The 14,045-nt window shown below is 39.7% G+C and overlaps 1 protein-coding gene across 11 annotated transcripts in view; it reads left to right on the forward strand.

Annotated features, from left to right (window-relative positions):
* The window catches only part of CELF4 (CUGBP Elav-like family member 4), a 706,664-nt gene extending 693,245 nt beyond the window's left edge, over window positions 1-13,419 (forward strand). For 8 of the 11 annotated variants that reach the window (XM_071730001.1, XM_071729998.1, XM_071730002.1 and 5 more), the window contains exon 13: window positions 11,853-13,419. The gene's annotated coding sequence lies outside the window, so the exon portion shown is untranslated. Of the gene's footprint in view, window positions 1-9,783 lie in introns of all 11 variants that reach the window. The other 3 variants (XR_011723157.1, XM_071729993.1, XM_071729994.1) reach the window with 3 other exon arrangements.
* The last annotated feature ends 626 nt before the right edge of the window (window positions 13,420-14,045 follow it).

A 14,045-nucleotide genomic window follows, 5' to 3' on the forward strand; every position in this document is an offset into this window, starting at 1 on the left:
TCTAGTTCCAAGCCCCTGCCATGGACAGGGATACCTTCCACTAGACTTGAAGTCCCATCCAACCTGTCTTTGAACACTTCCAGGGAGGGGACAGCCACAGCTTCCCTGAGCAACCTGTGCCAGGGTCTCACCAGCCTCACAGGAAAGAATTTCTTCCTAATGTCTGACCTAAATTTCCCTTCTTCCAATTTAAAGATATTGTCCCTTTCCCTATCACTCCATGCCTTTGTAAGTCTCTCTCCAGCTTTCCTGTGGCCCCTTCAGGTACTGGAAGATGCTATAAGGTCTCCCTGGAGCCTTCTCCAGGCTGACTCTCTCTGCCTGTCTCCATAGCAGAGATGCTCCAGCCCTCTGATCATCTTCATGGTCCTAATGCTTAGTGTCTCCCCGGCCACCTCACTTCTGCCAGCTGAATGGCTTGTGTGATAGCATCCTGTCATGTTTAAAGTCAGCTAGACCTGCAATGACCTGCTGTCTCAGTCATTTAGGGAGAACAGGTTGATTTAAAATAAATGGATTAAAAAGCAAAACTCTTTCTAAACCAGAAACCCAAAGGACTGAGGCTGATCAGACCCTTCACTAGATGCAAATGAAATTTGGGGTTTATTTCTGATATTTTTTTCAAAGTAATTGCACTAATCTTGTGAAGCAGCCACCATGGGACTGAAGAAATCAGCACATTGGTTTTCAGTGCTTCCGAAACCAAATTGTTTTCTTTTGAATTTCTTTTTCAATGCTCAGGCAAAAAGTTTTGATTATTTTTAAGCAGTCATAAGGTTTGACTGATCACCTGCATTTTCCACCAAGAAAGGCTTTGAACAAAAGTGTGATCCAGCTCTAAATTAGAACCATATAAATATCTCAGCTATTGCAGTGGAATGAGTCACATATGTAAGTCACATACAAAAGTGTTTTCAGAATCAGATTCTGAGACACTAAAATTTGCCAGGAGCTGTGAATTCTTCAAATGGAAACTACTCCAACTAGATGGAGAAATTTTTGTCTTATCTTTCTCAAATTCACAAAGAATTATCATCTTAGCAAAAGTAACTTGTTTCAGAAACATCATACAGAATGTGACTTCTGAAAGGTTTCTTGGTTTTTTTTAAGAAAAAATTAATAACTTTTAATAATTAATAGAACTATGTAAGCTTATTGAGTCATCCTAGGCTTTAATCAATTTGAAATATTTGGGGCACCAATTTCCACCTTACTGCTCCTTGCTGGAGGTACATTAGAGTTTTAGTGCAATTAAAATGAAGCAGGAAATATTTTTAGCTAATTGCACTGTGCACCTTGAAGGTAATTTGAAGCTGCAGGCAAAAAAAATAAAATATCAGAAGGAGTAATTGAGTGTTGCAAGCTGGGAGTATGTGTTCCAGGCTGCATTCTGATGTAACGAGGTACAGAGGCTATGGAAGGTGCTGAATAGTCTGGGAAAAAGAAGGGTGAATTCTCCCCCCGCTGGGGAGCAGTACCCCTGTGTATCACAGGGGAGCAGACCCACAAGTGTGAGGTTTCATGTGGGACATGCTGGAGTGCCTAAGTCCTTACACACAGGGCATTACAGCACCTGGGTGGGTCTTTCCTTCACCTGGGACGTCTTGCATGATGGTGAGGCTCAGGGTTCCACCACCAACCCAGTTTTGGGCAGTTTAGGCAGCTCCTGAGTCGAGCCTTGCCTCCTGCCACTGGCACAGGACCAGGCAGTGACTGGGGACCTCTGCCAGGGATTTCAGATGGGAGAAGAAATAAGGTCTCCTCTTTTCCTGGATGCAACCCCACACAAACACCACCACCACAGCTCCTTCCTACTCTCAGTGTGCAATTACAGATCAAATTCCTCATCTGCAGCCTGGCAGATGGCTGGGGGCTGTCATGTCTCATGGCAGAGACTTGAGCCCCAGATAGGGTGTATCAGGCTACCTATTTGTAGGTTATAAACTCTGCCTGCTAGGATCCATGAGCTGGGGCTCATCAGGGGTTTGGAGATCATCCTGGGAGAGGCCGTTGTCTGGTGGAAGGGAGGAAGGGGAAAATGGGTATATCATCTGTATTTAACCTTCAGCGACAAGAACTGGAGAGTGAAGCACCAGGCTGATCAGCATTTTGATAAGCTGTAGTCAACCTACAAAGGGAAAAAGCAGAACCAGTGGAGACCAAGCACAGAGACTCACTCACAGCTTCCCAATTAGACTTGGTTCTCAACCATGTACATTTTTTTAATTAAACTGTTGGTACAATGCTCAGGAGATAGCAAACTCCTTGATGCCCTCTTGTAATAAAGAACCTTTCATTATGTGCAGAAGGGTAGTTACCACACAGCTCAATTTCCACTCCCACCTAACGCTCACCAGCAGCAAACACAGGAGTGAGTACCCTGTATGAGGCAGAACAAATGCTCCTCAGGGCACTGGATGTGCTGAGCTGCCCATCAGGAGCAGAAGTGGCTACCTGGTTTGCTTGAAAAGTAGCCATGTAACGTACACTTGACCTTGACCATCACTACCATCCTTCTTCCTTAAAAAAACACAGAGTTTATTGCACTGGCGTTTGCCTGCAAAGCTTTTGCTTGGCAAAACACAGCTGACAGAAGAATAGGGAGCCATGGCTGTGTTTGCAGGCCAAGTAAATTCTGGATGTTGCTGAGAAGAGCAACCAGGGCTGTCTCCACTCAGCCCTTACCCATTGCACAACCCCAGTGTCAGGTCAACCAGAGCTACCTCCTGCACCAGCCCACCCTGCTGCATCTCTCCCCTCTCTGTCTCACCCCACAAAGATTTTCCTCTCAGTGTGCATCTCCCATATGGTGTCTCCACCACCCTGTCATCCCCATCATGTTATGACCACCTCTTCTGCCACTGCTTGGGGACAGGGTGAGAAAAGGCAACGCTGTGTGGGGAACCAGGGACATTTTCTAACCCTCTGGTCTGGCTCCTCCAGGAGCAGCTGCTCCAGTGTGGTTCTTTTTCATCCACTGCTTGAGGCTAATGTCTCTAGAAAAATAGATAAATCAGAGGTGACACAGCTATTGCTGTTTGACATTTTTTCATCAAACTGGCTAGGGGAGGAGGGGGTGACCAAAAAGTGACATTTTGACAAAACCGGATGTTGCTGCAGCAAATTTTCATTCTAGTAGATTAAAAAAGAAATGCCAACAGCACAAAAAACCAAAACTGTCTTGATTAAAAATGTTTGCCTTCAAAACACTAAAATCCTGTTAAAAATGGACTGGTTCTCAGACTGATTAAAAAAAGACAAAAATTAATCTTTTCCTCTGGCCATCTCCCCCCATCCCAGATTTGTTTTGCTTTTTGACTAAAATATTCCCATGAAAAAAAGCCAAAACAATGACAATTTTCCCTTGGAAAATGCCATTTTTCAAGCAGCTCTTAATGTAACATAGTTAAATGAGAACTGGTATCAACACTGCACAGCAAGTGAGTTATATGATTACTTGAGAAACAAACATTACAACTTAAGAGCTAATTTTTATCGTCACCTTTAATTTATAAATGAAAACACTAAGGAAGGGTCACCAATCATCTTAAAAAACCCAGCAACAGCACAGAAGACATTGGCATTTGAAATGCTGTACTCCCATCACCCTGTTATATCACATTAGCTTCTCTGTCTGCATATGTGTAATTGTCCCTGTTGATATGTATGTATATATAGTACCTCTGTACGTATACATATGTATGGTATGTATGTGCACATATTCATGTATATGAAGATTTAGATATACAATCTTTCTCCTTTTTAAACTTTGGGTGTTAAAACTGAAGCATCTGAGGAAAACATTCTCTTTTTTTCCTTTTCTTTCCTTTCTTTTTGTTTTAGTTTTTTGGTTTGTTTGGTTGGTTTTTAGTTCCTAAAAATAGCACCCCAAGAGTCCAGGTAAATGCATTGACTTCTAGTACAAATTATCAGTCTTCATTTAATCCCAGCAGAGCAGCAAATTGCCCTTCACTGCACTGCCCTTCCTAATTGAAGACATTTGGGCTCTTAGCCTTGGACTCCCCATGACAGCCTTAGCAGTGGTTGTTGGAGAGATGGAACCCATTTTGGAGAGCCCTGTGTCCTTCCTCCACCTCTTCCAGGGAGTCCAGGCAGAAGCCAGGGAAGGGGAGAGCTGTGTGGGCTTGTTTCAGGGTATGGTAAAGAGGGGGGCTAAGGCAGAAGGAAAATAGAGCCACCCAGCATTGGAAGACAGCAGAGGCACAAAACAGTGGGAGAAATTGCTATAGAAACAAGAAAGGCAAGGTTTTTCTAAACACGGGTTGGAATTTTAATATTATTGATCAGCCTCAGAAGCAATAGCTGTAAAGATCCATCACCTCTAGGAAAAAGATCTTCACAGCTTTGATATAGGTGTGCTTGGGGGCAAGCTCTAGCAGATGCAAGGACAGGATCCTGACTGCAATTTTGGATGGGCTTGCAAAGGCACACACACGTGTGTGTTTGTAATCAGAGACTGATACATATTGCATAAAGGTAAAGAAGTCTACATGTGTGGTGAGCACATGAGGCAGTGTGTGGTTCAGCCATGATCAGAAGCTTAGATGTGAGCACAGGAGGCAGGCATTAGAGTTTCTCCATGCAGAAATTCCTTTCGTCTGTGACAGTACAGAAAAAGCAACAGAGAAGATGATCCATGGAGATTTGGCAAGGAGGGGCTGGAAGGAAAGACATAATAGAAATAACAAGGAATAGGAGACAATAGATTCATGCAGCTGAAGAATTTCAACCCACTAACTCGCTATGATAGAGGCAGCATTGGGCTAGCCCTGTGGTCCCGAAAGTCACAGAATCATAGAATAATTCTGATGAATACACAGAGCAATCTTCACCTGAAGCTGGTTGTATTTGTAATCTTAGAAGATACATTCATAACCTGACTGCATGTAGAAGACTTGAGAGGTGTGTGCAAGATGCTGCATGAGCATAGCAGTCCCTAGACTACATGGTGAACTTCACAGAGCACAGTCCTTTAAAAAAGATCACCAGTTTCTTAGTTCTAAAGTCTTTGAGAAAAGGCCTTTCCTCCCCTTGCTTTCAAAAGTTGGACATGAATCTTGCCATGTATAAGAGCTTGGCCTTTTCACTCTAGCAAGACCAGTGATCTTTCTACCACTGATGCCAGGACCGTTTGCCCTTAGCACCAGCAAGAGACAAGACAGAATCCTTCTTGTTGTGCACAGGACTGGACTCAGGCCACAGCCATCCACCAGTCCTGGTGGTGTAAATGGAACCAAAGCTACCTCAGCATCCTCTTCTCAGTCCATCCTTGGAAAATGATCCACTGGCCTTGGTGGTACAGCCTATCCTATCTCCAGAGCCCCATGTTTGTGGCTGTTGGGTCAGAACAATGAATTAGTTCTGCATTGAGCAAAGGAAATATAGATTAAGAGATTAAATATTAGAATGAGTTGCAAGGGACATCATTGCTCATTAGCAGTGCTATGTGTGTAGAAAAAGTAGGGATGGAAGATTGGCATTAAATACCTCTTCTGGGGTAACCATGCATGCAGCTACTCATGTGGAAACAGCGAAAGAAAGCAGCCACAAAATAAAGAAAAGCTTTACATGAGTTGCTCACTTGGCTTAAATGCCTTACTGAGTGTCCTTAGATTTTCTTTCTGTTTTTTGGAGCATAAAAGAGACACTCCAAGTCCCATTCATAGCTTAGCTAAGCAGAGTCACAGCTCCTATTCACCTCAGTGGACTTTGCAGAGTTTAGGGTAAATGGCCTCCTAAGCTGAGTGCTTATATTCAGATGGGATGAGTCCAAGCTAAAGACTTCTGAGGGAAATAGATCTTGTTCCAGCTTATACACAGGCAATGAATGTCTCCCACAATTCAGAGCTAATCCCTACAGTCTGATCAGAATCTGCTGCTCAAAGCTTTCGTTTGACAGTGGTTTTTGTAGCATTAGGACTACTGTGCTAGCAGCTCAGGTTACAAGGACATGACTGAATTGTTTGCTCTAACCAAGGCTTTGACTGAGATTCATTTCCCCTGATGTTATAGACCTACACTGTAACTATCTTGTTCACAGATAGCCATGCAAGGCCCTCATTATAATGGCAAGAGAGATGTAGGCTCTTTTTGGCTATGGTTCACAGTCTCATCTGGAACTGTCCCTTAGGACAAATTAATTGGCACCTACAAGCCATGTGTGTCCCCACTAAAAATAGTCCAGAGTTATCTGCTCAAATGGAGATATCTTCATCCTGAATCCTGTCATTAGGACTTTAAGCCATTTTATCTATATAATGTTTAAGAACAGTTTTAGGGTCCAGCTTCTTTGAAGCCTAGATGCTTCAAAGAAGATCAGTTAGAGGAATATTGGCTTTTTCCAGTGGTATTTGGCTACGGTTTGCTCAGTAGAGCAAGCCTGTGGTCAGTGCTACCTGCAGCAAAAATACTTTGCATAAGCTGTCCTTGTGCACAGTCCCTAACTGCTCAGGAACTATGTTGCCTCTTTATCTGAAAGGCACCACTTTTGAACTAGATGTTATACTTGTTTTCATAACCTTAACACTTTTCCTCACAAACTTACTTCAGCAATACCCAAACTTTATACTTGTTCCCAGCAAAGTGAGTTGCTTTTCTTAAACAGATGAACTTGGCCAGTGTCCAGCCCATCTGAAACAGATGCCTAACATTCCTCTCAATTTCAGGCCACTGATGAAGCAGTCCCCATAAGTTAAGTATCTAACTCCTCTCTTAGTGAACAGAGAAATGCATTTGTCTTTGTAGCCCTCCAGAGCCCAGGCTTAAGCTGAGAAAGAGCCCAGGTTTCAGACCTGTAAAAGGGACTGTACTCTTGAAATCCTATTTCACCTCACTCACTCAACTGACCTACATATATTGCTGTTTATTAAAAACCATGTCTAAGCTCAGTTCCATTACCTATGTGCCCAGGATATGTCCTTAGAGACTGCCAAAGGGTCTTCTCTTCACTGACTAGGTATGTGCTCTAGATTCCTGCTTTAGAAGCTTCATTTGTGGCTGGAAATGCAGACCCAACTTAGGCAGGCAGGATGACCATATGTGGCTTTCATCTGAAAGTACATTTTTGGGGTCTTTTGTTGCTGTTGTTCTTTGAGCTTCATCAAGTCCTAATCTTTCACTTGTACATATATATGTTTTTTGAGTGTATGTGTGTCACATCCACAGTGTCTGAGGGTGTGTGTGAAAGACAGGAAAAGGGATGGTAGTACCATCTCAAAAGCCAGTGGTCACTGTCAGACCAACCTGCTGCTTCCTCTTCCACACATAAGAGAAAATGTTTTCTTCAGTGAAGGTTGTGCCAAAGAACCTCTCCTCAGCTTGGTAGCTGCTCAAGGCTTAGCATCCACAGCTAATCCTGCCACCCCTGACCTTGCAGCTGATGCCATCCCATAGCCCAACCCCAGAAATGTGTGTTGTTGCCACTTCCCATGGACTGAGAAGAATATTAGTTGCACTAGATCTCTTCTACTCCTGCTGCCTCCTTGCCTCATTCAGGGAAGCAAAAACTGTTAGCTCTTTCCCTCATAAACCCTAACATATGCTGCTGATAGAGCAAAGGTAAGGAAAGAGCCAGGTCTTGCCATGATAGTGCTGACAGCTGTCCTTCCTCCCCCACCCGCTCTTTTTCTTGTGGTTTGACATAGTCAGAAAGCACTGAGAGTTAGAAGGGATGCTAGAGGACTTTTTCTCTCCCTCATGCACAGCCTGGACCTGTACAGCTGATGCTACTTGTCCTTGGGTACCCAGGGACACAAGTGACAGCAGCACTACCCTGAGCCATCTTCAGAACGACAGTTTCCTCCCTCTTGGTTTGCAGAATAACTGTAGACTCAGATCTTGCATTGGCCTTGGAGGTACCAGTCTGTTGACTATACTCAGGCTCCAGGGAGCTCAGGAGCCTGACATGTCCAGCTCATCAAAAGGCACAACACTGGGGCCAGGCCATCAGGAAGGAGTACACTCCAACCAACATCAGCCAGCTGTAGGATAAGTGTGGAACCAAAGCCAGCGCTCAAGTCAGGAGCTTAGTTCAGCATCATCTCTTGTCAGCTGAGCGTAGCTTCAATAGCCAGAAAGCATGTTTCAGCTCCAAAAAAAATCTAGAAACAGAAAAATGAAAATAAAATTAAATAAATAAAGAAAAGCCCTGACCCAGAAACAAACAAACAAAAATAGAGAAAGAATTTTCTCTAGCCAGTATGCATGACTTCAGGATGAGAACTGCCAACAATATTCTTGTCACAACCAAATGCAAGGTGAAATTTCAGTCATGTGCAGTGACTTTTCAGAAATAGGCTGGGAGCAGAGATATGAGCCCTGCCAAGGGGATAGAAAGGTAGTACCTGAAGAAGAGGGTGCAGAGCTGCTGACTGAGACAAGTGATTTTTGTTTGTCACTGAGGCAAAACTCCCTGGGTAGTTTTCCTGTGTAGGAAAGAAGAAGGGTGTTTCTGGAGATTGTAGCTATTACCCTTGGCAGCTTATTTTTTTCCTTTTCCTTTTCCTTTTCCTTTTCCTTTTCCTTTTCCTTTTCCTTTTCCGTTTTCTTTTCCTTTTCCTTTTCCTTTTCCTTTTCCTTTTCCTTTTCCTTTTCCTTTTCCTTTTCCTTTTCCTTTTCCTTTTCCTTTCCCTTCCCTTTGCCTTTCCCTTTCCCTCTCCCTTTTTTGCTTTCTCTTTCCCTCTCCCTGTCCCTTTGTTTTTTTGGCTTTTTCCATCATCTTTGTGTTTCCCTCCTCTCCTCTCCTTTCCTCTCCTTTCCTCTCCTCACTTTTTCCCTGTTTTCCACTACTTTTAAAATTCAGGTTAGAGCCACATGTCAAAGGAATAAACACCATTCTTTTAATGATGCTGATTTAGGGACCATTGTGCCATCCAACTCCTCCTACAAGTCTGCTTCCCATGCCACACCAGCATTGCTGTGTTTTGGAGTCCACCATCCTGTGAACTGCTAAATGGACATACAGCAACCAGCAGTAGTTTCTCTTGGGTTTTGTTTGGTTTTTTTTTTCTTTTTTCTTTTTTTTTCCTATTTTTTTCTTTTTTTTTTAATTTTGTTGTTGGTTTGTTTTTTTCTTTTTAATTCTCAGTAGCCTAAGTAGCTTTTGGTCTACTAATCCCCCATGATTTTAAACTCGGGATGCAATCAGATTAGAGCGGTACCTGCTCCAGAGTCCATCCAAGGAAATTGAAAGGCTATCAGAGGATTTTGGCTACCCATCCATCGGTGCCCAGGATGCTGGGGGTGGTGTGGGAAAGGCTGGTGCTAATGAAAGTGTTTTGGTTGGCAGCGAATGTATTTATTTTCCAGACTTTGCAAACTGATCTGTGTCTGCGCTCATCCATTCAGTGCATGCTCTCCTCAACAGCTGCTGCATAACGTTTTGTTCCTGTTCACTGTTGACTGTGTGTCTACATTTAAGTGTGTGTTTTATGTGTTTGTCTCTGGCTAGCCCTCCTCCATCCTTTATTTTTCTTCCTTTCTTTCTTTTCTTCTTCTTTTTCTTCTTCTATCCGTTTAGCTAGGTTGTTTTGCTTTCTTTCTTGTTTTGTTTTCTACAGTTTAATGGCAAGTATTTCCATTAGATCTTTTTGACTGATGCTGTGTCTGTAACTTTTTTTTTTTTTTAAATTATTATTTTTATACATATCTTCTTTCCCCACCTTTCCCTTTTTCCACACTATATATAAATATATATATATATATATATAAAAAAAATCTTTTCTTCTTTTGTCATTCAATCAAATTCCAACAAAACCAACCAAGAGCCAGTCAAATCCACCACAGTCTCGCGCTGAGCTAGGAAAAAAGTTCACGTAATGACATGAAAGTGGAGAATACAGTCCCCCAGGCCGTAAGTTCAAATCAACTCGAAGTTGAAAGTGTGACATGATGGCGTCATGTAACAAGCTAAGAATTGGTTGCATGACATGCCGTCAAGTTTCGTGCAGGTGCCGTGATTGAAGCATTTTTCTTGGATGTTGTATCAGTTGATGATTGGCCAGTCATGATCACATGTGCCTTTTTTGACTTTGTGCTGCCACAATTTTTTGCTGTGCTCATTTTCGTTTCGTTTTTGGTGCTTGCAGTGGTTTCTTTATTTGTCGTTTGATTTCTCGTCAGCGTTTTATGCTTCTTTAGATGTCACATAGAAGGAAAAAAAAAAGATGGATTCCTAATTCATTAGAAAAAAATGGGATTGTTATAACTACAGATAATTTGGAAAAAAAATAGAGAAAAAAAAAAAAAAAAAAGTGTGTGGTTAATTCTTTTGCACTGAAAATCTTGTGATTTTATTTTTTTTCCGGAGAATTGGGGGCCTTTTTCAATTGACACCTTTTTTTTTCCTTTAGGATATTCAAATCACTCTCTAAAAATTAAAACAAACAAAAAAAAAAAAAGGCAAAGACAACCAAAAAAACCAAACCAAAACCAAACAAAAAAAACCTAACAAAAAATACAACAAACCAAATAACCAAAACAAGAATAAAAAACCAAAAAGAGTAATGATAGTAACAGTAGTTTCAAAACTATAGCAATCCAAAAAAAGCAACGCCGAGAAAAGCCTCATTGTATGTCTTTTCAAGAATTCCTAATTCTAAGGTTCTGTATTACAGCAACTCCAGCAAAAATTAATTGCTTAGGGGGAGGGAGGGATTGTTTTGAGTGGGGAAAAAACCCATCCAGATCAAAAAGCAAAATGCATCTTTTTGTTTACAACTGAAAAAGGGTCCTTGACGAGTGTTTTTTATTTTTTTATTCTATTATTATTTTTGGTGTTGTAATTGTTTAGACTGCTGTGTACGGTTTGCTGTTTGTTGAACCAACAGTGTGAAAACCTGCCAGCATGGATTGATATTCCGCATGACACTTTTCCACCAGAGTGGACCTTTTGCAGTTTCTAAGTTTCTTGATGTAATAAATCACCAAGTGTATAAGAAGAACCTGCTTGCTAGAAAGAGATAAGAGCTAATCCTTAATGATTAAGCATCCTACTTAAATGTCAAGCCTAGTCGGATCATGATTACATTTTTTTTTTAAATAACTTTTTTATTTAAGAAATGTTAGCTTTACATTTTCTTTTTTAAAAAGTTTATTCCAATAGTCTTCTCTTTTTTTTTCTTCTTTTTTTCTTTTTTTTTTTTTTTTTATTTAACCTCCTATAAATTGCCTGTTCAAAGTCCCACTTTCTGACATTCACAAAGGGATAGATGTTATTGGCAGCTATGTCTCCACAGAAAGCTCATACACTCTCATAGATGGAACCCTGTTAAAATGTAGAACAAATCTTTCTCAATGCCTTTCACACTGCAAAAGCCCAAGAAGCAAGATTGTGATCTGGCATTGAGAAGTGGCACCTAAAAAAATTTAAAATGCAGCTATCTGCACATACATAGTGATACAGATTTATGTAGATATGCACTACTATTATTCTGATTTATTATTATTATTATTATGATGATGATGATGACTATTAGGAGCAATTGTATTTTTCTCTATCATGATCGTGACTACCTTGCTCACTTTGGGTTTGATCCGGTTCTCACTGAAGTCAAGGGGAGATTTTCTGTTGATGTTGAGTGGGAGCAGAATCAGAGCCAAGGCCTCCAAAAGCAAAACAACAAACAAGAAGCCCCATCCTGTCCCAATTGAAGGGAGAAGAAAACATCCATTACTTTCAACAGGAGCAGGATTGGGCCTAAAAGAACAGGCTTGTTTTTAATTTCATTTTTATTTTTTAGGGTTTTTTCCCCCTTCCCAAATAACCCCCACCTTTCCCTACCTCCCCCCTCCCCTTTTTGATTTAATTTGCAATGATCTTCTTCATTTTTTAGGGCAGCAGCTGAATGGGCCACATTTAGGAAAAAAAAAAAAAAAAAAAAAAAGTATATATATTAAAAAAAAACAAAACAAAACGGGAACTGTTGGATTACACCTTTGACATATCAGCAAATATCAATCAAGCTGAAGACTTCAGACTTATTCTCTCTTTGATTGTTTAGACTGTAACATTTCTTCAAGAAAAGTATCACATCTGCTGACTTCGAAGGACATGCGCTTGAAAACAAACAAACAAACAAACACATAAGTAAGATCAGAGCAGGAAGAAGATCAACCAGGATTTCTGAAGAGACACTGATATCACCACAGCGGCTTTTCTTCAAACAGGAGGTGCAAACCTGGATACTGACAAAAGGAGTGCCTGTTTGCCACCAAGGATGCGGTTACCATGAGCGACCCATGGTAACAGTCACTGAGCATCTTTATCTGTCATTCCTTAGCTATATAGGGACCAAAGGACAAAACTTTTTACCGCAGACTTGTAGCTGTATGTAAAATACGGAAGTTCTTTCCTTTTCTCTGAGCTGTTCCTAAAACAGTTTTTGAGAGCGATTATATGAAACCTGTAAAAATCCAAAAAAAAAAAAAAAAAAAAAAAAAAAAAAAAAGAAAAAAGGAAAAAAAAAAACCAAGCAAACAAACAAAAAAAAAAAAAAACCGCTTAAATGCTTTTAAAACGGCAAGATAATAGATCTTTGATACTTCGGGAGGTTCTTTGGTTATACATTAATTAGAGTCTATGAAGCTTTCATATGGTTTTCTGTATAATACGTAAGGATCGCATTGTTAAAGGCAGGTAAGATGGCTATCTATGAAAAGCAAAAAAAGTAAATAAATAAATACATAAATAAATACCTAAAAAGGCGTAGAGAAGAGAAAGGAAAGATGGCTGATATTAAATGGAAAACAAAAAAAAAGGTTTGTAAATGCTTCTAACTCTCCCCATTTAAAATCCTAATAGATGTACAGAATTTAAAAAGAAAAAAAAAAGAAAGTTTAAAATACCTATATAATAGAAAAAAAAATTAGACAACATAAAAAATAAAAAATAAAAAAAATTTAAAAAAAACAAAAAAAGCAAAAAAAAAAAAATAATACTACATAGAAGTTAGCGTTAATGCTAAAAACAAAGATGTTGTAGAACTGTAATTTTTGTAGAGTTTAGATTGAGCATAAATTCCTACTCTGCCAATTGCTGTTGGATGCTGTTATTTATCAAGGAGATAAAGGAGATAAATGGCTACTTTGCCAGCTTTTTTAACTGCAATCATTCCAGCTATTACAAAAAATAAAAACTCCATTCTGTAGACAATGCAAATGGGAAACAAAACAGCTGTCATTTTATCAGACGTTGTTTCTAACTAGAACAACGAAACACAGCTTAATGCTTCATGTCTTCATGATCTGCTGTCCGCAAATTTCCCATCATCCTATGCTTCAGTAGCTTCCATAATTGCTCTAGAAACCTTCAGGGGCAAAGGTTTAGCCTAGAACCTTAACCTTAAAAAAAAAAAAAAAATTAAAAAAAAAATAAAAAAATAAAAAAAAAACCAAAAAAAATCTAAGAAACAAACAATCTCTTAAAAGAACTTCTGAAACTGTTTACAAGGAATTTTGAAAAACAGGGGGATGTTTAAAAAAAATATGCTGGCTCTGATTTCTGTAAATAAATTTGCATATTTTGTAGGACTTTTAATTGTAATGATAGAGAAAAAACAAGGAAAACTATTTAATGAAAGCACGATATTTATCTTTGGTAAATGACTTTAGAGCAGTTAAAAAATAAGACATTGCTTTAAAAAATCTGACTCAGAAAAAACAATGAATTATTTAAGAACACATATATTTTAAAGAATATCATATTTATTATAATTTATTTTAACAGTCTTAAAACTTGATTTACATCATTCTCACACTTGTTTGCCTCGATTGAGCAGTGTGATAGTAGTTTCTAGTTCTTTATTTGGTTTTACTCTATTTTAATGTTCTCAATTGTTTTTCTTGGTATTTTTTATCTTGATCTCAAACTTTTGTCCTTTATCGTTCTTTTTTTTTTAATTTTCTTTTAATTTTAATTCCCTATTGGGCCTGATCTTGCAGTCCTTACTCTGTCAGAACTCCTACTGGGACACAGTGGGTACTTTGCCCAAGTAAGGACAACCAGACTGAGCCCACAGCTAGGAAGT

This window comes from Heliangelus exortis, chromosome Z, assembly GCF_036169615.1.
Source record: "Heliangelus exortis chromosome Z, bHelExo1.hap1, whole genome shotgun sequence".
NCBI lineage: Eukaryota > Metazoa > Chordata > Aves > Apodiformes > Trochilidae > Heliangelus > Heliangelus exortis.